We start from the raw sequence: 26220 nt of genomic DNA, 5'->3' as shown, positions 1-26220 counted from the left end.
CACAACGTGAATCCTTTGGTGGATGAACAGTACAATTCGAGAGCCACCGACCCTCTCAAAGATGGGACAGACATTCGCAGTGGGAGGCGGGGAGGCGAGGGGTGGTGGGACTGATTTGCCGCACGCACCTAAAGCTGCCTGTGCCTGACCTCTTCACGCTCGCGGCGTTGAGATTCGAAGACAAAAACGCCGTCCTGGATGCACTTCCTCCACTTAGGGCGGTCTTTGGTCATGAATTCCCAGGGGTCGGTGGGGAGGCATTGGCGATGTCCTTGTAACGTTTCCACTTCCCACATTTTGCTCTTTTGCCAAGAAGGAGCTACGCATAGAGCAATTGCTTTGGGAGTACTTGTCAGGCATGCGAACTACGTGGCCTGCCCAGCGAAGCTGATCCAGTATGGTCAGTGCTTCAATGGGGTGATGTTAGCCTTGGCGAGGACACAGATGTTGGTGCGCCTGCCAACCCAGGGGATTTGCAGGATCTTGCGGAGATAGCTTTGGTTATGTAGCTCGAGCGACTTGATGTGTCTTCTATGCATCGTCCATGCACCTGATCCATAAAGGATGGCGAGTATTACTACAGCCCTGTAAACCATGAGCTTGGTGGTAGATTTGAGGGCCTGCTTTTCTAAAACGCTTTTCTTCAGGCGGCCAAAAGCTGCACTGGCGCAGTGGAGGTGATGTTCAATATCCGCATCAATGTCTGTCTTTTTTGATAAAAGGCACCCGAAGTATGGGAGGCAGTGCATGTTGTGGAAGGCCGCGCCCTGAATCTTGAATTTTGGAGGGCAGTGCTGTGTGGCGAAAACAGGCTTGTGGAGGACCATTGTCTTACGGATGATAAACGTAAAGCCCATGCTTTCATGTGTCTAGGGAAATACATCGACTATATCTGGAGTTCAGATTCAGAATATGCTGCGCAGATGCTGACGTTGTCTGCGTACTGAAGATCAACGCCAGAATTTGTGTTGATTTTGCACCTGCATGGAGATAGCACAGGTTAAGCAGCTTCCGACCGGTTCTGTAGTTTAGTTCAACTCCAGCGGGGCCTTTGCTGACTGTGAGGTGGAGCACGGCAGCGAGGAAGATTGAAAAGGGTGTTGGGGCGATGACCCAGCACATGTTGACCCCTTCTGGACGTCAATTTGCTCTTTAATGCAACCACTGGTAAGGATCACGGTCTGCATGTCGTTGTGGAGCAGGTGAAGGATGTTGACAAAGTTTGGGGGCATCCAAACCTGAGGAGGACCATTAGCCATAACGGCTGACAGTGTCAAAGGCCTTTGAAAGGTGGAAAAAGGCCATATCCGTTGTGCCACGTAGGGGACAAAATCAACACTGTGACTCCAGGAGGAGCTCCTCGCGCACAGGAAGAAGACAGTTGAGAAGGGCTCCAGCACCAACTTTCCCAGTGGCGGACAGCAGGGAGATTCCCCTCTAGTTGCTGCAGTCGGTCTTTTCTCCTTTCTTAAAGATGGTTGTGATCACTGCATCTCTGAGATCTCCCGGCATGCTCTACTCCCTCCAAATGAGAGAGATTAGGTCATGTATTCGCGTCAACAGTGCCTCTGCGTCATACTTTAGTGCCTCAGCAGTAATTCCATCCGTAAGCTTGGGCTTGTTATTCTCGAGCAGGTTTATGGCTTTGCGTACCTCATGCAGCCTTCGGGTTTCACTGAGGTTGGGGGCGGATAGCAATCTGCGGGATGGAGTTAAGAAAACTCGAGTCAAAGTCAGAGTCTCGATTGACGAGATATTCAAACTGCTCCTTCCAGCGGCCCCTGACAGCCTCTGTGTCCTTGATAAATGTTTCCACGTTCCTGGCCATGAGTGTGGCGGGTCCTTGGGAGTTTGGTCCGTCGGTGGCCTTGATTGCAATGAAGAATCCTCGCATGTCGTGGCTGTTGGACAGTTGTTGTATCTCCTTGGTTTCTTTACCCATCAACTGTTTATTAGGTGCCGGGTTTTTTGTTGGACCTCAGCCTTAAGCCGTCTGTAATGTTGCTTTGCAGCTCCCGAGTGGCGTTTTTGCTTGAGGCTTAGAAATGCTCTGCGCTTATGATTGACTACGATCTCCTGATCATTTTCATCAAACCAGTGCTGGCATTTTCTGGTTGAGTAACCGTTTCTTCACAGCCACTGGTTATGAAGACCTCGAGGGCAGACCAAGTGCTGTTGGCACATAGCATCTCAGGGTAATCAAGGCACGCCAGATTAGCTGTGAGGCACAGGCTGTATTGGGTTCTCTTAGCTGTGTCTTTATGTGCCCCGACATTAACTTTTTGGCGGCACTGCTTCTATTGTCCCCTCTGCTTTGGGGCTAAGTATATATTGATGATGGATCTGATTAGGCGATGGTCCGTCCAGCAGTCGTCAGCTCCTGTCATGGCGCCGGTGATGTGCACATCCTTGCGGTCCCTGGCTCGGACGATGACATATTGGAGCAGGTGCCGGTGTTTGGAGCGAGGGTGTTGCCACGATGCCTTATGTTTCTCCCTCTGGCAGTACATGGAGTAGGTGATGAGGAGTTTACGTTCTAGACATTTTGTCAGGAGTAGGTTAACGAAGGAGTTGTCTTTACCTACCGCCTCTATACCAGTCACGCATCACCAATGGCCGACCCCTGGCATCAAGTCACCCAAGAAGATCAATTTGTCGCTCGTGGGGACGCGGGACAAGGATGCCTCGTAGTTGGAATAAAAAGCCTCTTTAGCCTCATCCGTTGCGTGTTGGGGCTTATGCACTGAGGACTGTGGCACTTTGGTTCTGGGATACGGTAAGGCGAAGAGTGAGGAGGCGTTCGTTATGCCCACTGGGGGAGTATTTGAAGCTTCAACTAGTTCATTTTTGACGGCGAAGCCGACTCCATGAAGGCAGCGTTATTCCTCTCACTTTCTTTTCCAGAAAAACGTGTTACCTCCATCATGAGACCTGGATTCAATTTCTCGAAGGGGAGGAAGCATTTTTTAGATGTCGAATATTACCACTGGTCTTGGTGTAGATCTGTATTAAAAATTTCCAGATTAGTATAGAACAGTAACAAATCATAAAGAGGAGAATTTCTCATCCAGAATGTTTCGGCCATTCTGCTGCAGAGAGATGGATGATTGAACCGACACACTGTTTACTCAGAGGCGAGAGTGTTGCCGACCGAGCTACATTTATCAAGGAATATGGAGCAAAGTAGTTTAATTTTATTTGAGATACAGCTCAGCAATTATTTAATGTAATTATTGAACAGACTGGAGGGGCTGAATAGCCGATTCCTGTTGCTATGACTCACCAGCACAGGGCGGTGACTCTAACCACTGAGCCATTGGGAGGATGATCAGGTGGACATGCCGGTGAGAGCACATGTGAAGAGGCAGCTGACGACAGTGTAAGGGCTTTCAGAATTTAGCTGTCAACTGTCACACATGTAGATTGGGAATATGAGTCACATATCGGAGAGAAAATGTTGAATTTTGAACAGCCAGAGTCAGTTCCTTCAAGGAAGGAGAGGAGGGGAACCAATGAGTACAGAACTGAATTCAGCAATACTCTGCACTTAAGGGGAATCTCGAAAAGGCAACCTCTAAGTGTAGAATTGAACTCAGCCTCGCTCAGCAACCTCGCGGGATGAGGTAGAGGGGAACCAGTTAGTGTAGGACTGAACACAGCCAGAGTCAGCACATTCAGGGGAGAATAGGGAGGGGGACTAGTGAGTGTAGAACTGAACCTAGACAGAGTCAACTCCTTCAGGGCAGGAGCGGGAGGCGTACTGCAAAGTCTAGAATTCAACGCAACTTTGAAAGATTAAATAATTTGAAAGCATAGATAGTGAGAAAATATTTCATGTTGTTATGGAGTCCAGAACAGGAAGGCATAAATAGCAATTAGAGTTAGGCCTAGGTCCCCTCCCTCTCCTCGCCGTAAGCCGCTGACTCTTGCTGAATTCAGTTGTTCACTCATTGCTTCCCCTCCTGTCCTTCCTTGAAGGAACTGACGCTGGCTGGGTTCAGTTCAACACTCACCATTTTCTCTCCGATATGTGACATATATGTCGAATCTACACGTGTGACACTCGACAGAGAAATTCTGGAAGCTCTTCCCCTGTTCAGAGGTGATGCCAGAAAGCACTTCTTCACAAAAAGGGCAGTGAAAATCTACCACACTCTCTCTCCTCGTCATTGCTTGCAACCGCTACACCAAGAAATGCACGACAATCCAGGTCGACTTGAGCTACAGAACATCAACATGTGTCAAATCTAGAAGGCCGTTTTGGACTGTCGCAGAAGTCCTTCTACGATCTGCCATCAGCCTTGAGGATCGAAGGTGAAATATTGAAGAGCTGCGAAATATAGAATGGATTCCTTATCGAGGAGCCAACAGTACAGCCTGAAGGATGAAACCTTCCTCACCAATATTGGACAGACATGAACCTCCTCACAACCGGGCATGTCAGATGCTCCCACCTTCTCAATAGGTGGATAATTAAAACATTCCCAACATGAGACTGTGGAATTCTTATTCAGACCCTGGAGGACATCATTGGGCACTGCCCTGAGACTAAATTTGCAGGCAGCCTACAAAATATAATCACTATCACACCGGAAGCTATGGTATGATTTACTTTGCTACTACAATACGAAGGAAGAAGTTTTTTTACCAAATTTCCAAGTTTTGTGTCATGCGCAAATTTTGAGGTTATGGCTCCGAGGTACAGTTCATTAAAATATCTGAAGAAGCGCAGTGATCCTAAAACCGCCCATCGGGGGACACTACTTGATACATTCCTTACGTATTCGAAGAGTACCCTATCACCACTGCTCTCTGCTTTCTGTTCCTTACCAATTTTACATCCATGTTACCTTATTATTCCCATGGACCTCCATTTTGCTTACAATTCTATTACATGGCACTTTGTATAGTTCCTTTTGTAATTCCATATACACATTAATCACGATACATCCACCAGTACTCTCTGTTATTTCATCAATGGACTAAATCAAGATTGTGGAAAATCATGAGTCCTTTACAAATCCGTGTTGGTTGTCATTTATTAAGCCGTATTCTTCCAAGTGACAATTAAAGTTGTACTGCATTGTACTCATTGGGCCCTTTACCGCCACCAATGACTGGTCTACAGTTAACGGGTCAAACGCATCCCGTTTTTAACAGGATGCCACATTTGCAACCTTCCAATTTTCTAACACCACTCGTGTATCCAGGGAAGGTTGTAAATTGTGGCCAGATCCTGTGCTATTTCAACGTTTTCCCCCTCAATGACTTACGATGCATTCCAGCCAGACCGGGAGACTTTTCCACTCGGATCACTGCCAAGCGTTTCATCTGTTTTATCGCATCCAATTGCTCCAGCCTCCTCACACCGTAAGCTATGGTGTGATTGACAGACGTCGACTCTTTTGTCAAGACAGAATCAAATCAACCACATATTGTGAGCATTTTGTGTTAGCATTCAATCAATTTACAATATAAACCAATGGGTGATGACAGCTATTGATAATCAATTATAAAACTGCCTGATATTATAAACGAACTTGTGTTTCCACCAACATATATAGACACTAGCCTAGTGATTATACGTTGATATGCTGCTACCTTGACCCTGACACGAAAGTAACTAAAGAATAAAGTATTTAAGGACATGAAAGAAAGGGCACAACATTTAGCTGGATTCATAACAAAATGCATGCCTGGAGATGGAAGCCTTGAGAGCCCTAAATCCACAATTAGAGACCACATTTTTGATGGCACAGTAAGTAGTTTGGATTGAGGCAATCTTAAACGCAAGCATGGAGTCTAAAATGTGCATGAAGATGGCAAAGAAAAATTCTGATTTCAAAACGGCAAACGAAGTGTTTGATAAGTTGGTTTTTAGCAGCATTACGAGAAAACGTGAACTGATGGATGAAGTGCGGCCTCTGAAATTGTGATCGAGTGAGGGATTGAAACTGATGCTGCATGCACATGATCACTGATTGTAAACAGGTGGCAAAAGGACGAAATAAGATTTGTGCTTCGATTTCTACAAAAGAGGTGTCAGGTAATTTAATTGCTCAGGATTTGGGAACGATAGGGTGTTCCAGATGTAAGATATGGCACTTCTTGTATCACCACCATCATGGCTGATGAACAACTGTGCAATCTTAAGAGGAATCAATCTCAGGGATCGGGAAAGATTCATCTGAGTATCGTTGTGGAGAATGGGGGAAAATTGCAGGAACTCGGGCAGAAATCTGGGATAAATTATTGAATAATTCAGAGAGGTGCCTGGGACTGTAGGGTGTCAGATGGCACGCCTAAACTCCATTAACACGGTATCAAAAGTCTCGCAGAAAACTACAGATAAATGATTTAGACGTCCATTGTGTGTAAAATCAGGATAAACACTGATTAAAGATAAGATCTTGGAAGATCTTGATCGAAATGTATTCACAAAATAAAAAAATATAACCAGCATATTAATGAAGGAGAGCACTTGTCAATCTCATTCACTAGTTCTCTTCGATAGTTTGAAAGGAGTTTGACAGGGGTGAGGCAATGGTTGTGGTGTAGTTTGAGAGTATGTCATAAGATCTTGGCAGGGGAAAGGCAATGGATATGATGCACTTTGACAGTATCAATTAGGAGCTTGACAGGGGTTAGGCTATAGACGAGGTATACTTCGTTTCAGAGAGGTCTTTAATACAGTTCCTGTGGAAAGGATGGCACTGAAAAAAAGATGGCGATGCTCATTGATAATAATTCACAAAGGATTTGTAATTCGCATACCAATAGAGCGCAGTGTGTGGTGGTACAGCCATTGTCATCGGCCTGAGAGAATATTACCAGTGGAGTTCCACAGAGATCTTTTTGGACATATTTTGTTTAATAGCTTTATAAATCATTGGCACTTGGAGTCACAACGTTTACAGAACACACAAAGCTGATGCGGTTTGCAGACTGTAAAGCTGAGCATGATAATTTACAGAAGGGTTCAAACACTTAATAATTGGACAGACAGGCAGCAGATGTCATGGAAGTAGAGAATTACTAATTAAGTCACATGGAACGAAAAAACCCAGGAAGGAACTAATATGTAAATGTAAATAAATGCATTTGTATTGAAAAAGTTAGAAGTCTGAGGGGCCTTGAGGAAAACAGTTCAAACTATCGCAGCAATGAGTAATGCAATCAGATGCTGTAAATAGGTTTTTATTGAGCCCAGATGTCACTATATAAATCGTTGCTGCAACTGTACTAATAAATGCTGTGTGCCGATATGGGCACCACAGAATATTGCAGCTATTAAAGGGTCACTAGTGGCGATTAACAAGAATGATTAATGTGATGGAGGATTTGGATTGTGAGAATCGATTATGTAAATTGCACATTTTCTCGCAGGAAAAGAGAAAGTCAAGATGTGATATATTTGCTGCTTTTGCGATTCTAAAGAGATGATATTCCGACCATGGCCAGGATTGGCACCTTGGGCAGAACAGTCGGACTGGAGGACTGGGCATGCGCTTCAAGTGGATATATTCAACATATTCTGTGGAAACATTATTTCAAAGGGCGAGTGGTCAATCTATGCAGAATCACCCTTGAGATACGTTGGAAGCATTCAGAAATTATACAGTTTAAAGCGAATTGTATCGACTTATTTCATGAAGAAATCTTTCAGGGGAGACATTTAAGAATTAACATGAGTCATGACACTGGGGTTATACTCGCCTCGTGTGTGGGTTTATTGCAGGCTGGTTGATAGAGGTTAATTGCCTTGATTAGAAAACAACTCTGTTTGGATGGCAGATAACAACCTACACGGTCGATTGTCCTTTCCTTGCAGCAATCCCTCTGTTAATATGTTTATGGACACAGGTAAGCGGACATGGAGCGTTGTAGAGTTAGCAGAGAAAATCGCGTGAAGACCGCGCGACCATCGAGTGTTATGCAGTCAATGGGGAGCAAAGTGTAGGGAGATTGCGAGCTCCCATTGCCCAGTGAGTGAGAAGAATGTGGGGGGACAGTGCGCGCTCCCATTGCCTCTGAGTGGGGAACAATGTGTGGAGAGAGTTCAGGCTCCCGTTGCCCAGTGACAGTAGAACAATGTGTGGGGTGAGTGCGGACTTCAATTACCCAGTGAGTGGTAAAAATGTGTGGGGACAGTGCGTGCTCCCATTGACCAATGAGTTGCAACAATGTCTGCGACAGTGCGGTCATTGCCCAGTGAGTGGGGAACAATATGTGTGGACAGTGCGGTCATTGCTCAGTGAGTGTGAACACTATGTGGGGACAGTGCAAGGTCCCATTGCAAAGTGAGTGGGGAACAATATGAGGGGAGAGTGCGGGCTGCCTTTGCCATGTGAGTGGGAACAATGTGTCGGGACAGTGCGGTCATTGCCCAGTGCCTGTGAAAAATGTGCAGGCATAATGCGGGCCGCCATTGCCCAGTGAGTGGAAAAAATGTGTGAGGACAGTGCCGTCTGTTCCGAGTGAATGGGGAAATTTGTGTGCGGACAGTGCGGGTTCCCATTGCCCAGTGAGTGGGGAACAATGTGTGCAGACAGTGTGGTCATTGCTCAATGTGTGGGGACAGTGCTGGATCTCATTTTTCAATGAGTGGAAAATTTATGTGAGTCCAGTGCCGGCTCCCATTGCACAGTGAGCGGGAATAGTGTGTGGCGACAGTTCTGGCACCCATTGCCCAGTGAGTGGGGAATAAAGTGTGCGCACATTGGGGGCTCCCATTACCGAGTGAATGTGAACAACGTGTGGGGAGAGTGCAGTTATTGCCGAGTGAGTTGCAACAATTTGTCGGGCCAGTGCCGGCTCCCATTGCCCAGTGAGTGCGAACAAAGTGTGGAGAGAGTGCAGGCTCCCATTGCGGAGTGAACGGAAAAATGTGTGGGCCAGTGCGGGCTCCCATTGCCCAGTGAATGGGGAACAATGTGCGGGCACAATGTGGGCTCCCATTGCCCAGTGAGTGGGAACAATGTGTGGGGACGATGCGGGCTCCTATTGCGCAGTGAGTGAGGAAAATGTGTGGGGCCAGTATTGGCTCCCATTACCCAGTGAATGCGAACAATGTGTGAGAACAGCGCGGGCTTGCATTACCCAGTGAGTGGGAAAAAAATGTGGGGACAGTGCGGGCTCACATTGCCCACTGTGTCTCACACTCGGGATCGAAAGCATTACCTGGGGCGAGAGAGGAGGTAATGGGATATTGGGGCCCTTCCTTTAACATTTGACCTTGATCTCCAATGACAGGTTGTAGGTCAGACTCTCAGTCTCCCGCCTGAATTTAGAAAAAATCCAGGGCCTTCGGGATTGGTGGGAATGCCGCAGGCCTGCGTCAGCACCGAAATGAGAAAAGGAAACTAACTGACAATCGATTGCAACACTGAATGGTGCACTAATGCAATGTGCTTCATACATTTTTAATTTCAAATTCGGTAAGATTCTTTGTTTTTGTGAATGTGTATCTTGGGAGGGGATACCTTTTCTCACACCCGCAAGAAGAGCACTGCACGGAATATAACGTGCAATTCATATTATACTTTAATATTTTCAGCATTGTAATAAATTAACAATATGTCTCAGTGGATATTTCATTCCCTTCTTAAGCTCCTCTCTGAACTTACTCTGGGTACCTGCATAAATAAACTGGTTGATGCAGGAACTCAAAAATTGAAGCATATATCCGCTTTCCTCCAGAATAATATTTGATTCATTGATACTAGATCCTGCGAAATAACTAACTCTCCCAATCTGGACATAGATGAAAGTTCTAATTAATAACACATTAAAAAAGATGTAACTGCCTGAGCTAGAAAAGAGCAAGATGATGGACTTTCTCCGCTTCTCAATTTCTGGGTCGCTCTAATTCTCTTCATTGCTGTGGGCCCGGAGTCTCCTGCGGGCTCCACTGGCCGCTAGAATGTGTCTGACAGTCAGAGTATTGAGCAGTAAAATCAGAATGAATGGAATACATGGGGTTGAAATATGGAAAATCCAGTCATAAGCGACCCATGCAGGAGAGGTATAAAATGTTATTTTTATGCTGCAGAACCAGGGTGTACTGGTAACTGTATACAAAGTTTCATATAAAAAATACAAGAAGGTATTTTTTAAGAAGCTCAGGGCACAAACCGTTCCAATAACCACTGCCACAGTTTTCTCGGTGCAATATTTTGTTTTCAGCTTCTGGCAACAAATGGCTACATATCGATCAAAGATGAAAGCCACCGTTAACCAGGAAGAACAGTCGATGGCTGCATAGATTAGAGCAATACGGAAACTACAAAACGGAGTGAGGGATAGGAAACTTAATGGGAAATAAATACCTACAATCCGTTTTAATATCACGGCAGTTGCAATGACCAGGAGATCCGTCACCGCCATGGAAACGAGATACTGAGTGATACATCTGGAGAGACCGCACCTTCCTCGGGGTAGGATCACAATCACTGCCAAGTTAGCTGTAACAGATAGAGAGCGAGAATGTGAGAGATAGCAAGAGAGAGTGAATGTGTAACAGAGTGAGAGAGCTCGTTAGTTTGTGTGAGAAAGAGGGAGAGTAGGTTAATTTCTGTGACAAAGAAGAAGAGAGTGAATATTTGTAAGAAGGAGGAAGAGGGAGTTAATGTGGGTGAGAACACTGCAGAGAGAATCGTTACATTTTATATAATTTCTCATCGTAAGACAGTTCTCTCATCCCAGGAATGAGTCTGGTGACCCTCCGATGTACTGCCTCCAAGTCAAATAAAACTGTGGGCAGTACTTCAATTGTGCACTCACTAAGGCCCTGTACAATTGGAGCGAGTTTTTCTTACTCTTACACTCCAACCAACTAGCAATAAAGGACAACATGTCATTTGCCTTCTTTGTTGCTTGCTGCACCTGCAGTCAATTTCCCTGCGTTTCTTGCACAAGAATACCTAAATCTTGCTGAACAACAATATTCAACATTTTCTCACCATTCAGAAAATATTCTGTTTTTCTATGCTTCCGACCGAAGTGAATAACCTCACGTTCCCATACATTATACTCAAGCTGCCATCTTATTGGCCATTCACTTTGTCTATCTAAAGCCCGTTCCAGACGCATTGTGTTCTCCTCAGAGCTTACTGTCCTAACTACCTTTGTATTGTCAGCAATCTTGGATAAATTGCACTGGGTCCCTTCATCAACATCATTAATATCGATTTTAAATAGGAATGGCCCGAGCCCTGATTCTTGTGGCACCCCGTTCGTTACATCCTACTAACCTGAAAATGACCTGTTTACCCGGACGCTTTGTTTTCTGTCCATTATCCAATTATCTATCCATGATTATATAATACCTCCAAACCCATTAAACCTTGTGTAATAACCTTTTCTGAGTCATCTTATGGAATGCCTTATGGAATTTCATAAACTGCATCCATTGCTTCTCCTTTATGTGCCCTGATATTTATTTACTAAAAAAACTCTAAAATTTATTGCAAAAAACAATTGCCCTTGCTGAAAACCTTGTGACTCTGTCTAAACATTTTATGATTATCTAAGTGCCTTGATACCACATTCTTATCAATGGATTCCAGTATTTTCCCGACGCGAAATATCAGGCTAACTTGCCGGTAGTTCTCAGTTTTTCTCTCCCTCCTTTCTTGTATAACGATGTTACATTTGTTACATTGCATCGCTGGGAACATTCCAGATTATAGATAATTTTTAAATATCAAAGGCATTATATCCACTATCTCTGCAGCCACCTCTTTTAGAACTCTAGGATGGAGCCCGCAAAGTCCAGGTGTTTTGTCGGTTTTATTCCCTTTGTTTCTTTCGTACTTTTTCTCTACTTATATTAATTATGTTAAACTCCTCAACCTCCTTAGTCCCGTGGTACCCCAAGATTTTAGGTTGCTTTTTGCATCTTCTACAGTGAGTACAAATGCAAAACATTTATGTAACGTTTCTGTCATTTCCTTATTCGTTATATTGATTTCTCCTCTCAGTCTCGAAGTGACGAATAATGACTTCTGATACTCTCTTTCTTTTTACATACTGGTTGAAGCTTTTACAAATTGTTTTTATATCAGTTGCTAGTTTTCCTTCACAATGTATTTTAACTTTTCTTTCAATTTTTAGGTTTTCGATTGAAGTTTGATTTCTTGAACAGAATGAGCTTACATTTTCTCCAATTAAATATTGGGAAGAACGAAGCCATTGTCTTTGTTCCTGCCACCAAGACTATTCCTTTGCCACCGACTCTATCCCTGTGCCTGACAACTGCTTTTGTCAGACCAGACAGTTCACAAAGTTGGGGATCTATTTTACCCTGAATTGAGATTCCAACCACATATCGCTCGACCACCAAGACCGATAATTCCCACCTCCTTAACAGCGCCTGTTTTCACCCCTGTCTCACAACATAAGCAGTGAAACCATCATCCATGTCTTTGTTACCTCTTTACGTAACTATTCGAATGCTAACCTCGTTGGTTTCCCACATTTCACAATCCATAAACGTGAGTTCTTCCCAACTCCTGCTGCACGTATCCTTAATCGTATTAAGTCCCGGTCACTCCTTTGCTCGCTGAACTACATAAGCTCCTCGTCCAGCAATAACGCGATTTTAAAATTCTCAACATTGTTTGCAAATCCATTAATAGCTTCGCTCCTTCCGACCTCTTTAAGATGCTCCTAACCTACATCACTCCGAGAGCATTGCCTATCTCCTCGTTTAAGAATCTGGTAAATATCTAACCATTTGCCCAACCTTCTGCTGAGCTAATTTCTCTTTTATGGCTCGGTGCGAAAATGTGTTTCAATAACGCTCCATCAAAGCATTTTACGATGTTAAATTAGCTGCATAAACTCACTTTGTTGCTGCTGAAAACATGTCTATCAGGACAGCAACAAAAGCACAATGGTAATTAAATGTACAAAAGCAAAATTATACAGACACTGGAAATCTGAAACAAAAACAGAAAATGCTGGAAACACTCAGCAGGTCAGGCAGCATCGGTGGAGAGAGGAGCAGACTTAACATTTCAGGTCGATTACCTTTTGTCGGAACTAAATAAAGATAAGAGATGCAATTGGAGAGGCTAGTAAAGCGGGGGGGTGGTGTGGAGGAAAGAAAAAAAAGGAAGGTCAGTGATTGCGTAGATGGCAGGAATGGTTATATGACAAAAAGGATAATGGTCAAAGCGAAAAAAGCAGACCAATGCAGCAAGAAAAGAAACAATATATGGGTCGAGCAGAAGTTTCAAGGGTAACAGCAGAATCATTATAAACAGCTGCTGTCCAGAAAAAAAATAGTGGTTATTATCTGAAAATGTGAATGCTATATTAAGTCCGGAAGTTTGTAAAGTACATAATCGAAAGATGAGGAGATGATCCTCGAGTTTGCGGTGAGTTTCACTGGAATAGTGTTGGAGGCCGAGGACTGATAGTGGGAGTGAGGTGGAGAATAAAACAAGAGAAGAATGGAAGCTCAGTTTCACACGTGCAATTGACTGAAGATGTTTAGCAAAGCGATCACCAGACCAGTGTTTGCAAGCAATCAAAAATGCAAATGGAATCTTGGCCTTTATGCAAGGGTTATAGTTTATGAAAGCAGATATGTCCTGCTACATCTGTACAGGGTATTCGTGAGGCCAAACCTAACGTACTCCATACAGTTTTGGGAGCCGTATGTAAGGAAGGATATACTTCCATTGGAGGCTGTTCAGAGAATGTTCACTTGGTTAATTCTGGAGATGAGGGGGTTGACTTATGAATATAGGTAGAGCAGGGTTGGCCCATACTCAATATTCATAAGACTGAGAGGTGATGTTAATGAAACGTATAGCATAATAAGCTGGCTCGACAAGGTGGATGTGGAGAGGTTATGTCCACTCATAGTCGAAACAAAAACTAGTGGGCATAGATTCAGAATAAGGGGCAGCCGTCCATGAAAAACTGAGATGAGGAGGAATTTCTTCTCTCAGAGGGGTTTAAGTCTATGGAATTATCTGCCACAGAGATCTGCGGACGCTGATTGTTTGAGTATATTTAAGGCTGAGATAGACAGATTTGTGAGCGATAGGGGAATAAAGTGTTACGGGAAGCGGGCGGGGAAGTGCAACTGAGTCCATGGTCAGATCAGCAGTGCTCTTGCTGAATGGCGGAGCAGGATCCAGGGGGAAAATGGCCTTAACGTGCACCTATTTCTTATTTTCCTATGTTCATATGATCTCCCAGTGTACATGATACCGCATCGTAAACAGCAAATACACGATACTGAATGAGAAGAAGTACCAGCAAATATAAGCACATGATTATGATAGTGTTCTAATACCACGCACATTGAAATACTAGTAATATAAAAAAGCTAATATATCTTCATAGTTATATGGTGTGATACCACTCACGGTGAAAACCCAATTACACAACAGGAAATATATGTATAGTAATAATAGTGTGATACGACTCAAAGGTAAATGCCTAAAACACGGTAGGAATTACATCTGCACAGTTATTCTAGTGAGATACCATTCAGAATGAAATACCAAAAACACATTTGGAATTATGTCTTCAGAGTAATATTAGTTTGATACTATTCACACTTAAATATCTAAAACACAAATGGAAATGTATGTACAGTTATGTTAGTATGATACCACTCACAGTGATGTAACAAGAACACAATAGGAATTATATATACACAATTATAATAGTGTCATAACACGATTCACAGTGAAATACGACTAACAAAATGGCAAATATATGTACTATATAATAGTGTGATAATACCATTTCACAACCAAATACAAATAACACAATAAACAATATATATGCAGGATCATACTGGTTTGATAACATTAATTCACAGTGAGGGCCAATAACACAAAGGAAATATTTGTACAGTTATAATGTGATACCACTCACAGTGCGATATACTGTTCAATTTCAATAAACCATCACTCTGAACAAATAAACTGATAGCGCTGAAGAGGCGGCTCTGTGTAAAACACAATAAAACAAATATTTGAGAATCAGACACTCAAAAATAGGTAGTGATTCCGTTAATGGAAAGAAATTATTCCGTTAAATGAGATAAAATAGGCCTTGAAGCAGCAGAAATATTCAAGTTAAAGGGGAAAAGCGACAGCGGTAATTAGTAAGAGTGATACAGTTGACTGATCATTCGCATATCTAGTAACTAACAGGAATATTTCCCTGGAACCCCGATAGCTGCAATGACGGGATAGTAAATGGCAAATACCAAACCTTTTGGTGACCCGTGCATTTTCTGCAGAAGCTTCGAGCACGCCCTTCCCAACACTCAGAGATTATCACATTTGTACATGATGCAAGGCTCCAGGGACATCATCAGGTGGCGTGATCTTGTGAACTAATTACACGTATTGAAACAGAAAGATTAATGCAGCCGCTGGCGGGATCATCTTTACGGTTTTCCGGCGTGGAATATATATAGACAGCTCGGACACGGGCATTAAGTGTAATTCCCAGAGAGTACAAGACGACATTACTTCATAAAATATTATAAAAATCTAAATATGTGGTTGACATGGTGAGAGTCAGCATTGTGCGAGCTTTTAAAGCCCTTAATGCGGTGTTAAGTGCTCTCAGCACAAGATGCACCTGACCAGATAAATTCTGATCCTGCAGCAGGCAAACGCAGCACGTTTTCGCTCCTGTCATTATTCAGCCCCTGTCCGAGTAAACATTTGCCACAAGTATCTAGCTCCAAGACTGATCACTCACTTTAACTCAGGTGTCTGCACATTCCCTGTGGATAGGTCCTGTTCAGCAGAGTTACATTCAGTGTGGACAAGTCTATTTGAGCACATGTATTTTCAGTCTGGACAGGTTCAGTTGAGCGGTTACATCCAGTGTGGAGAAGCCCAGTTGAGCATAATTATATTCAGTATGGACCAGTCCAGTTGAACACGGTTGCAATCAGTGTGGATGAATCCAGTTTAGCACGCTTGCATTCAGTGTAGACAGGACCAGTTGAGCACGGTTGCATCCAGTGTGCACTGGTTCAGTTCAGCACAGTTGCATTCAGTTTAGTTAAATCCAGTTGAGTACTGTTACCTTCAATCTGGTGAGGCCCAGTTGAGCACGGTTAAATTTAATGTGTGGCTGTCCAGTTCAATACAGTTACATTCGATTAGGAAAGGTCCAATTCAGCAGTTACATAGCGCACTGCCTGATAATTACCTTGATTGGATTCAGTGTGGAACTTGCACACCTTAGCCTGAAGCCTCTGATATATCCCTACCTGCATTGCCAGTGTGGGGACATGTTGTTCCTCTGATACCCAGTCTTGGAGGAGGTTGTATTTACCCCAGTTCCATTTTGAACCTTTGGGTTCATTCCCCGCCGCAATCTTTGTACCATTGCACGCATCTTCATTCCCTCACCGCCTCTTGTCTCAGTATGTTTAGAGCCTTGGTCATTCGCCGAAAGCAGAACTTGGTTCAGATTTGTGCACCTCACCTCAGGAAGGATATATTGGCCTTGGTGAGGGTTCCACGAGGATTCCTCAGAATATCACCTGGGTTTTATGTATTAAATTATGAGGACAGGTTGCATTCCTTTGTGTTCTATTCTCATGAGTATGGGAGAGTTACTGGTGATTTGGTCAGAATTTAAAATGATGAAACGTATTGATCGTGCATTTGGACCGAAATTATTTGCTCATGTAGGAAGATAAGAAAAAGCAGCATGATTAGACCAAATGGACACTCGAGCTTGCTCCGCGATTCAACAAATCATGGTTAATCTTCTACGGGAACTCCACATTACCGTCCAATCCCCACATCCCCTGATTCCATTATAGGCCAACATTCTGTGTGTCTTGAATATACCCATCGTTGAACATCCACACCCCTCTGGTGTATAGATATCCAAAGATTCACGTTCTCCTGATTGAGGAAAGTTCTCCAGATCTCAATCCTAAATCGCCAATCTCTTATCCTGCGGTTATGAACCAGAAAGCTAAATTCTCCAGCCACGGAAAAGATCCGCTCAACATCTGCTCTGTCCACGGCTATAAGAATTTTATGCGTTTCAATCTCATCTTATTCTTCGAAACTCCATAGAATTGCTGCCCATTCTACTCAATTGCTCCTCATTGGACATCTCTCTCACCCTCGGAAATAACCTACTGAACCTTAGTTGCAGCCATGCTAAAACAAATATATTCGTCCTAATTTAAGGAGACGAAAGCTGAATACAGTACTCCAGGTGTGGTCTCACAAAAGCTCGATATTATTGCAGCAAAACCTTCCATCTCAACGCCCTTGCAATCAAGGCAAATTGCTTGCTGCACTTGCATGTTAAATTTATTGCACTATTGGACACCAACATTACTCTGAATATCAAGATTTGCGAGTCTCTGATCGTTTTCCTTTCTTCCTACTAAGGTGAATCTGTATATATACATGATACTTTATCAGCCTCCTTCTTGGCCCAACCCTTAACATGTCTACATCGATTTGCATTCCATTTGCATCGTTCTCCCAGCATACTTCCCCTCTTCACTTTGTATCACCTGAACCCATGGGGGTATTACACTCGGTACACTCATTAAATTCATTAATATAGATTGTAAATAACGAAGTCAAAAGCGCTGGTCCTGGCGGCACTCGGCTAGTAGCACACTGCCATCCAGAAAATGACCTGTTTTTGATTACTCTCTCTTGACGAATCCTCAACCTATGATAATATATTGCCTCCAAAACCATGAGCCCTTACCTTGTGTAATAATCTCTTAAAATTACAAGAATAAGCAGCGTGATTTAGCCCCTTGCGCCTGTTACACCATTCAATAAGATCCTGGCAGATCCGCGACCTCAACCCCACTTTCCCGCCCTATCACCATAATCTATTGATTCCCCGAGACACCAAAAATATAACTATATCAGCTTTATATGGTAACTTATCGAACGCCTTCCGAAAATCCAAATATCCATGTTATTAGATACACCCTCACAAAAATTTTACATTTTTATCGAACAGGACTTCCCTTTCATAAAACCATGTTCACTTTGCCTAATCATATTGCGATTTCCCAAGTACCCTTTTGGCACGTCTTTTATAATAAATTCTACCATTTTCCATTCTACTGATGTCAGGCTTACTGGCCGAAATGTCACTGTTTTCTCGCTCCGTTCTTTCCTGACCAGCACGGATGCATTTGCTACCTGAAAGTCCAGTTGGACCGTTCTCAAATCCAGTGAATTCTGGAACATCAAAACAAAGACTTCCACGATGTCGGCAACCAAACTTGTATTAGCATAGGATGTAGGCCACTAGGCCCAGGAGAATCACAATATAAACTTTGACCAGAGTGAGAAATGTAATACGTTAAATTATAATATGTAATCTATATAACTATAATTATAAAAATATAATAAATATAATTAGTAACAACTGGCAGGCTAATATAGAGAAAATGAGAAAATTATGAAAGGAAGTAACTGCTGTGAACCAACGAATGTGTCCTTGCAAAACATAGACTAGAAAATTTCGAGCTGTTTTTTCCTCGCTTCCAGAAAAACCGCAGTAGAGAAGACAATGAGGAATCAGGTGCCAGATATGTTTCACTAAAAGCTATGGAAGTGTGGGGATGCTGATGTAAGGGGCCAATCAGGAGTGTTGACACCGGAGAACAAGGTCAGGGCGCCCGAGGTTCCAGCCAGAGGGCTGACCACCTGTTAGTTACTGTGGACACATGCGATTTGATGTTTACTCTGATTGAGTGATCAATATAAGGTACGGTGGATCGCAGAAGATGTGCTTATAATATATTTCCTAATTCGCAACGACTCAGTTACTGAAATGTCCATGACCACATGCAGCATGATCTGGACGAGTTTCATCCATGGGCTGATAATTGGCAAGTATCATTCGCAACACACACATGCCAGCCAATGATCATCTCCAACAAGCAAAAGTATAGGCACCGCTCCTTGCTATTTAGTTGCATTAACATCTTCAAAACCCATACCATCTACATCCAGTGATATGCCATTTAACAGAATCTTAACTGGACCAGCCACAAAAATAATGTAAAAATACTTTTCTTTCATAATTTTCTAATTTTCTCTATATTAGCCCGCCAGTGGTTAATAATTATATTTATAATATTTTTATAACTATAGTTATAAAGATTACATATTATAATCTAACGTATTACATTTCTCACTCTGGTCAAAGCTAATATTGTGATTCCCTTGGGCCTAGTGCGCTACATCCTACGCTGATAGAAATTTGGTTGCAGACATCGTGTAAGCCTTTGGTTTGTTCTGCCAGAATTCCGTGGATTTGAGAACGGTCCAACTGGACTTTCAGGTAGAAATGCATCTGTGCTATTCAGGAAAGGAGGGAGTGAGAAAACAGTGAAATATGGACCAGTGAGCCTGACATCCGTAGTATGGAAAATGGTCCAATTTATTATAAAAGACGTGCCAAAGGGATTCTTGGAAAATCGCAATATGATTAGGCAGATTCAACATGGTTTATGAAAGGGAAGCTCTGTTTGGCAATGCTTTTGGGGAGGAGATAGTCTAACATGGCTGGAGGATGGGAACCTATGCAGGGAGACAGAGGGAAATAAAATGGAGGCAGAAGCAAAATATATAAAGGAGAATAGTAAAATTGCAGGGCAGAGAAACCCACGGCCAAAAACAAAAAGGGCCAAATTACAGAAAAACTCTAAAGGCGCAAAGTGTGTTAAAAAGACAAGCTTGAAGTCTATGTGTCTCAATGCGAGTAGTGCTCGGAATAAGGTAGACGAATTAGCTGCGCAGACAGCAGTTAACGGATATGATATAATTGGCATCACGGAGACATGGCTCCAGATTGATGAAGGCTCGGAACTCAACATTCACGGGTATTCAACATTCAGGAAGGATAGGCAGAGAGGAAAAGGAGGCGGGTTGGCGTTGCTGGTTAAAGAGGGAATGAATGCAATGGTAAGGAGGGACCTGAGCCTGGATGACGTGGAATCGGTATGGGTGGAGCTGCGGAATTAGAAAGGGCAGAAAACGTCAGTGGGAGTTGTGCACAGAGCACCAGACAGTAGTAGTGAAGTTGGGGACAGCATCAAACAAGAAATAACGGATGTGTGTAATAAAGGTACAGCAGTTATCATGGGCGACTTTAATCTGCATATTGATTGGACAAACCGAACTGGTAGCAATGCGGATGAGGAGGATTTCCTGGAGTGTATTAGGGACGGTTCTCGATACCAATATATCGAGGAACCAACTAGAGAGCTGGCCATTCTAGACTGGGTGATGTGTAATGAGATGGAACTAATGAGCAATCTTTTTGTGCGAGGCCAGTTGGGGAAGAGTGACCATAGTATTGTAGAATTAGTTATCAATTTGGACAGTGACACAGTTAATTCGGAAACTAGTGTCCAAATCTTAAGGAATGGTAACTTCGATGGTATGAGGCGTGAATTGGCTAGAATAGACTGGCAAAGGATACATAAAGGGTTGACGGTGGATAAGCAATGGCAAATGTTTAAAGATCACATGATGAACTTCAGCAATTGTACATCCCTGTCTGGAGTAAAAATAATTCGGGGAATGTGGCTCAACAATGGCTAACTAGGGAAATTAAGGATCGTGTTAATGCCAAGGAACAGGCATATAAATTGGCTAGAAAAAGCAACAAACAGAGGATGCGAGAATGTAGTATTCAACAGAGGAGGACTAAGGGTTTAATTAAGGTGTGTGGGGGAATAGAGTACGAGAAGAAGCTTGCAAGGAACGTATAAAACTGACTGCCAAAGCATCTATAAATATGTAAAGAGAAACAGATTAGTGAAGCCAAACGTAGGTCCCTTGCTGTCGGATTCAGGTGAATATATGATGGGGACCAAATAAATGGCAGACCAATTGAGCAAATAATTCGGTTCTGTCTTCACGAAGGAAGACACAAATAACCTTCCGAATGTACTAGGATACAGTGGGTCGAGAGCAAAGGAGGAGCTGAAGAATATCCTTATTAGGTGTGAAATTGTGTTCAGGAAATTGATGGGATTGAAGGCCGATAAAACCCCGGGGCCTGGTAGACTGCATCGCAGTGTACTTAAGGAAGTTGCCCAAGAAATAGTGGATGCATTGGTGATCATTTTCTAACAGTCTTTCGAATCTGGATCTGTTCCTATGGACTGGAGGGTAGCTAATATAACACCACTTTTTAAAAAGGAGGGAGAGAGAAAGGGGGTGATTATAGACCAGTTAGCCTGACATCAGTAGTGGGGAAAATAATGGAATCAATAATTAAGAATGAAATAGCAGCGCATTTGGACAGCAGTGACAGGATCGGACCAAGTCAGCATGGATTTATGCAAGGGAAATCAGGATGGACGAAACTTGTGGAATTTTTCGAAGAGATAACTAGCTGAGTGGAAAGGGAGAACCAGTGGATGTGGTGTATTTGGAATTTCAAAAGGCTTTTGACAAGATCCCGCACAAGAGATTGGTGTGCACAATCGAAGTGCGTGGTAGTGGGATTAACGTGCTGACGTGGTTAGAGAACTGGTTGGCAGACAGGAAGCAGCGAGTCGGGATAAACCAATCCTTTCCAGAAGGCATGCAGTGATTGTGGGGTTCCACAGGGTTCGGTGCTGGGACGCCAGCTCTTTCCAATATACATTAACGATTTGATGAAGGAATTGAGTGTAACATCTACAAGTTTGGCGATGACACTAAACTTGGTGGCGGTGTGAGTTCTGAAGAGGAGCCTCAGAGGCTACAGGCTGACTTGAACAGGTTTGGTGAGTGGGCAAATGCATGGCTGATGCAGTATAATGTGGATAAATGTGAGGTCACCATTTTGGGGGCAAAAACACGAAGGCAGAATATTATGTGAATGGCGGCAGATTAGGGAAAGGGGAGGTGCAACGAGACCTTGGTGTCATGGTTCATCAGTCACTGAAAGTGGGCATGCAGTTACAGCAGGCGGGACGAAGGCAAATGGTTTGCTGGCCTTTATAGCTAGTGGATTTGAGTATAGGAGCAGGGAGGTCTTACTGCAGTTGTACAGCGCCTTAGTGAGGCTTCACCTGGAACATTGTTTTGAGTTTTGATCTGCTAATCTGAGGAAGGACGTTATTGCTTTTGAGGGAGTGCAGCGAAGATTCACCAGACTGATTCCAGGGATGGTTGGACTGTATTATGAGGAGAGACTGGATCAACTGGGACTTTATTCACTGGAGTTTCGAAGGATGAGGGGAACTCCTAGAAACATATAAGATTCTGACGGGATTGGACAGGGTTGATGCGGGAAGAATGTTTCCGATGTTGCGGACGTCCAGAACCAGGGGACATAGACTTAGGATAAGGGGTAGGCAATTTATGACTGAGATGAGGAGAAACTTCTTCAATCAGAGAATTGGTAACCTATGGAATTCCCTGCCGCAAAGAGTTGTTGATGCCAGTTCATTGGATATATTTAAGAGGGAGTTAGATAAGGTCGATACGGCTAAGGGGATCAAGGGGTATGGTGAGAAAGCTTGGAACGGATAATGAGGGAATGATCAGTCATGATTTTATTGAATGGCAGTGTAGGGTAGAAGGGCCGAATGGCCTACTCCTGCAACTATTTTTTTTATTCTATGTTTCTATGTACCACAAGAACAGGTGAAAGTCTTGGTATTGGAATCTGGAAAAGTTTAAATGCTTTATGACTTTTGTGGAGACTTATGTAATGCTGGGAGTATATTCATTTGAAGAATTTTTGTCCGTTTAGGGATACCGTACTGGTCATATCCTCCCCCCATCCCCCAACCCCCCCCCCCCCCACACCACCAGACTTGGACGCGTTTTCCGATTGGAATGACAAAAGGAAATTGAAAACAAAACTGCAAGCATGGATAACAGCATAAATTTTAGCTCACACTATCTGTAACTTTAATGATTAGAAACTAATCTTCCATAGCAGCAAACCATCCGAGATGTATGGTTATGTAATTAAATTCCCCGCTTCCAATTGGTCTGGAAATGTTGTATTTATATGTGATGTAAAGTAAGAGATAATCAACCTCTCTGTATAACTGTTTTCTTTCATTGTAAACTTTCAGCTACAAGAATGTAACATCTGTCTGTTATTCTTTATCAACAGGCTCAAACTGCCTTATATAAAGGATTGGGATTCGGACGCTCTTTCTTGCTGCACTGTTGAAGCTGGGTCGTGGTGTGCTGCACTCTGACAGCAACCGGTACAGTGAAAAATAACGGTGAAGCACGACGTAAGTATTACTCGAGTAATCGCTCAGATCACCAGCAGAAGATTATCATGTCAGGCATTCCCGATTGCACAAACACCCTGCACGACAACATTCTATGCTGAGAGCTCGAAGAGATCTCTTCCCCTGAGCAAGACACTCGGAGTCGATCATGGAGAGAGATACACTGCCGTAAAAGTCCTCAGCAATGACAGAGAAGCAAGAAAAATAAATGACATCGTCACGAGTGGAGAACTCAAGTAATTCTTCAAAAACTTCAAGATGTTCCAGATGATGAGAACGCCCTGCCACAACCACGGTCGAGGTTTTCTCAGCAATCCAAACTTATCAGAACCTGTGTTCTGCGATCTGCGACCCCTCAAGATAAATCGGGAGCATTTAAGGAAGATGCTGAACAAACAGAGTCGAAGTTCCGAGAGAACGAGAACTCGCGAAAAACGCAATCGCCCACATGACGGACTGTCTCCACTCCGCGTGCCGGGAATCACGGTCAGGCATCATCGCCATTGCTCATGTGACGGAGTCGCTCCGCACCACGGCCCTGGATTCACCGTCTAGCATTAGCTTGAATGGCAAGAGATGGTTGGGACGCTCCACAAGGACCTGCAGTGCATCGTCCTCTCGTCGGACTAAATAGAAACAAAGAAACAGAGACAATAGGTGCAGGATTAGGCCATTCCGGCTTCGAGCCTGCACCACCATTCAATAAGATTCTGGCTGATCATTCATCTCAGTCCCATTTCCAGCTTTCTCTCCATACCCCTTGAACCTTTCAGCCGTAAGGGCCATTTCTAACTCGCTCTTGAATATATCTAATGAACTACCTTCAACAAATCTCTGCGGCGGCGAATTCCATATCTTAACACTTCTCTGAGTGACGAAGATTCTCCTAATCTCGGTGCTAAATGGCTTACCCCTTATCGATAGACTGTGACCCCTGGTTCTGGACTTCCCCAACATCAGGAACATACTTCGTGCATCTAACCTGTCCAGGTCCGTCAGAATTTTATATGTATCTATGAGATCCCTTCTCATTCTTCTAAACTCCAGTGAATACAGGCCCAGTTGATCCGGTCTCTCCTCACATGAATGTCCAGCCATACCGGGAATCAGTCTGGTGAACCTTCGTTGCACTCCCTGAATAGCAAGAAGACCCATGCTCAGATTAGGTGACGAAACTGACCACAATATTCCAGTTGAGGCCTCAATAAGGCCCTGTAAAACTGCAGTAAAACCTCCCTTCTCCAATACTCAAATCTCCTCGCTTTGAAGGCCAACATGCCATTTGCCTTTTTCACCGCCTGCTGAAACAGCATGCCAACATTCAATGACTGATCTTCCATGATACACAGGTTTCGTTGCACCTCCACTTTTCCAAATCTGTCGCATCTCAGGTAATATTCAGCATTCCTGTTATGTTTTTGCCACCAAAATGGATAACCTCAAATTTTTCCACATTGTACTGCATCTGCACTGCTTTTGTTTGATCCATGCTCGTGCCGAGGCTGCCACTGCCACAAAGAATTCAGACTTCGAGGAGGTCATAGCGAGACAAACGGCTGAGGTGAAAGTGGCAGGAGTGAAGATCGCGGCGGACCTCAGTATACTTCGAGCCTGGAAAACCACCGACGTACAGCAAGCAAGGGTCGAGGAAATGCAGCAAGGCGAGCAAGAGGTACGGAGCCCTTGGGTCTGAACCACATCGAAGCAGACCCCAAATGTCCATGCCTCTTAGTTTTGGCACCTTGCGGTCTTCCTTCTTTCCGCGTTCAGCCAGCGGACCCAATCTTTCATCCATCTGGAACGGAACGAAGAACTGTGCCACCAGTCAGCAGTTACTAAGAACTATTCTATCCTCCGTCCTGTTGAGCTGGCAGCAACAGTGGGGAGCCAAATCTCGACCTAATGATAGCATTACCAACAATCATGCTCAGCAGCGCCAGCCTGCACACAAGACCGATGTTTATGAGGGGCACCCGATCATGTTTCAGTCATGGCGCCACACGTTCCAAGCCATGGTAGATTGGCGACCACACCAGCCATGCAGAAGCTTAACTTTCTCGCCAAGTACACAATGGGAAAGCCAAAGGAATTGGTAGAAAGATTCCGTCACCCGCATATTGCGGAAACTGAAATGGCCTAACTCGAAGCGATGTAAGAACCAGAAGACAGTATTGGTAACAGGTTCTGGATCTCGACATCGGTCCTTGAAAAGTTCCAGAGGTTTTCGAAGTTCAGGGACTCTTGTTCAGATTATAACAAATGCTTTGTCTCTGTCTCACAATTTGTCTTTCTCTTTCTCACTAATACAAAAGCAAAGTACTGTGAATGCCAGAATCTATAATAAAACGGAAAATGCAGGAAATCTCATCAGGTCAGGAAGAAACTGACGAAGGGTCATCGACCTGTAACGTTAAGTGTTTTTCTCCCTACAGATGTTGCCTCCTGGCTGAGATTTCCAGCATTTTCTGTTTTAATATTCCTTTCTCACTGCCTCCAGTTGTGATCACAGCTTGATTCCTGCTCTCACAGTTTCTACATTTGTCAGTTGCTCGGTTATATAATGGTGAGTATCCACGCCTGTCTCACAGGACACCGGGAATCAAATTCCCCACGTGGACGAAGTATTTTTTAACATTCTGATTTATAAAACTTTGTGCTGCTTCATAAAATACTCCATGGCAATTGCAACAGAAAATAAAAAACTTTCTGAATTTGATGGGTCGGAGACTGGAATATTGGTGCCCATCTGTTGTAGAGCGATGGGCCATTGCGATTTTAACTGGGCTGCTTTTGAAAATGCAACACATTCCCAGTAGGTTGAATTCGGAGTTACAAGGTGTATCCACGGATTCTAACATCAAGACTTTTGAAGTGATGTCTGTACCATTTATAAGATGCACTGCAGCAACTCGCCGAGGCTTCTTCGGCTGCACCTCCCAAATTCCCAACTAAGCTTAACCTGAACGACA

General features: G+C 43.6%; 1 pseudogene; it reads right to left on the bottom strand.

The window, feature by feature from the left end:
• Window positions 1-9552: 9552 nt before the first annotated feature.
• Window positions 9553-15262, bottom strand: LOC139247668 (G-protein coupled receptor 15-like; annotated as a pseudogene).
• Window positions 15263-26220: the final 10958 nt, after the last annotated feature.

The sequence above is a fragment of the Pristiophorus japonicus genome, unplaced genomic scaffold (assembly GCF_044704955.1).
Source record: "Pristiophorus japonicus isolate sPriJap1 unplaced genomic scaffold, sPriJap1.hap1 HAP1_SCAFFOLD_279, whole genome shotgun sequence".
Taxonomy (NCBI): domain Eukaryota; kingdom Metazoa; phylum Chordata; class Chondrichthyes; family Pristiophoridae; genus Pristiophorus; species Pristiophorus japonicus.
The sequence above is the reverse complement of the archived record's forward strand: the minus strand, read 5'-3'. Positions and strand labels throughout refer to the sequence as shown.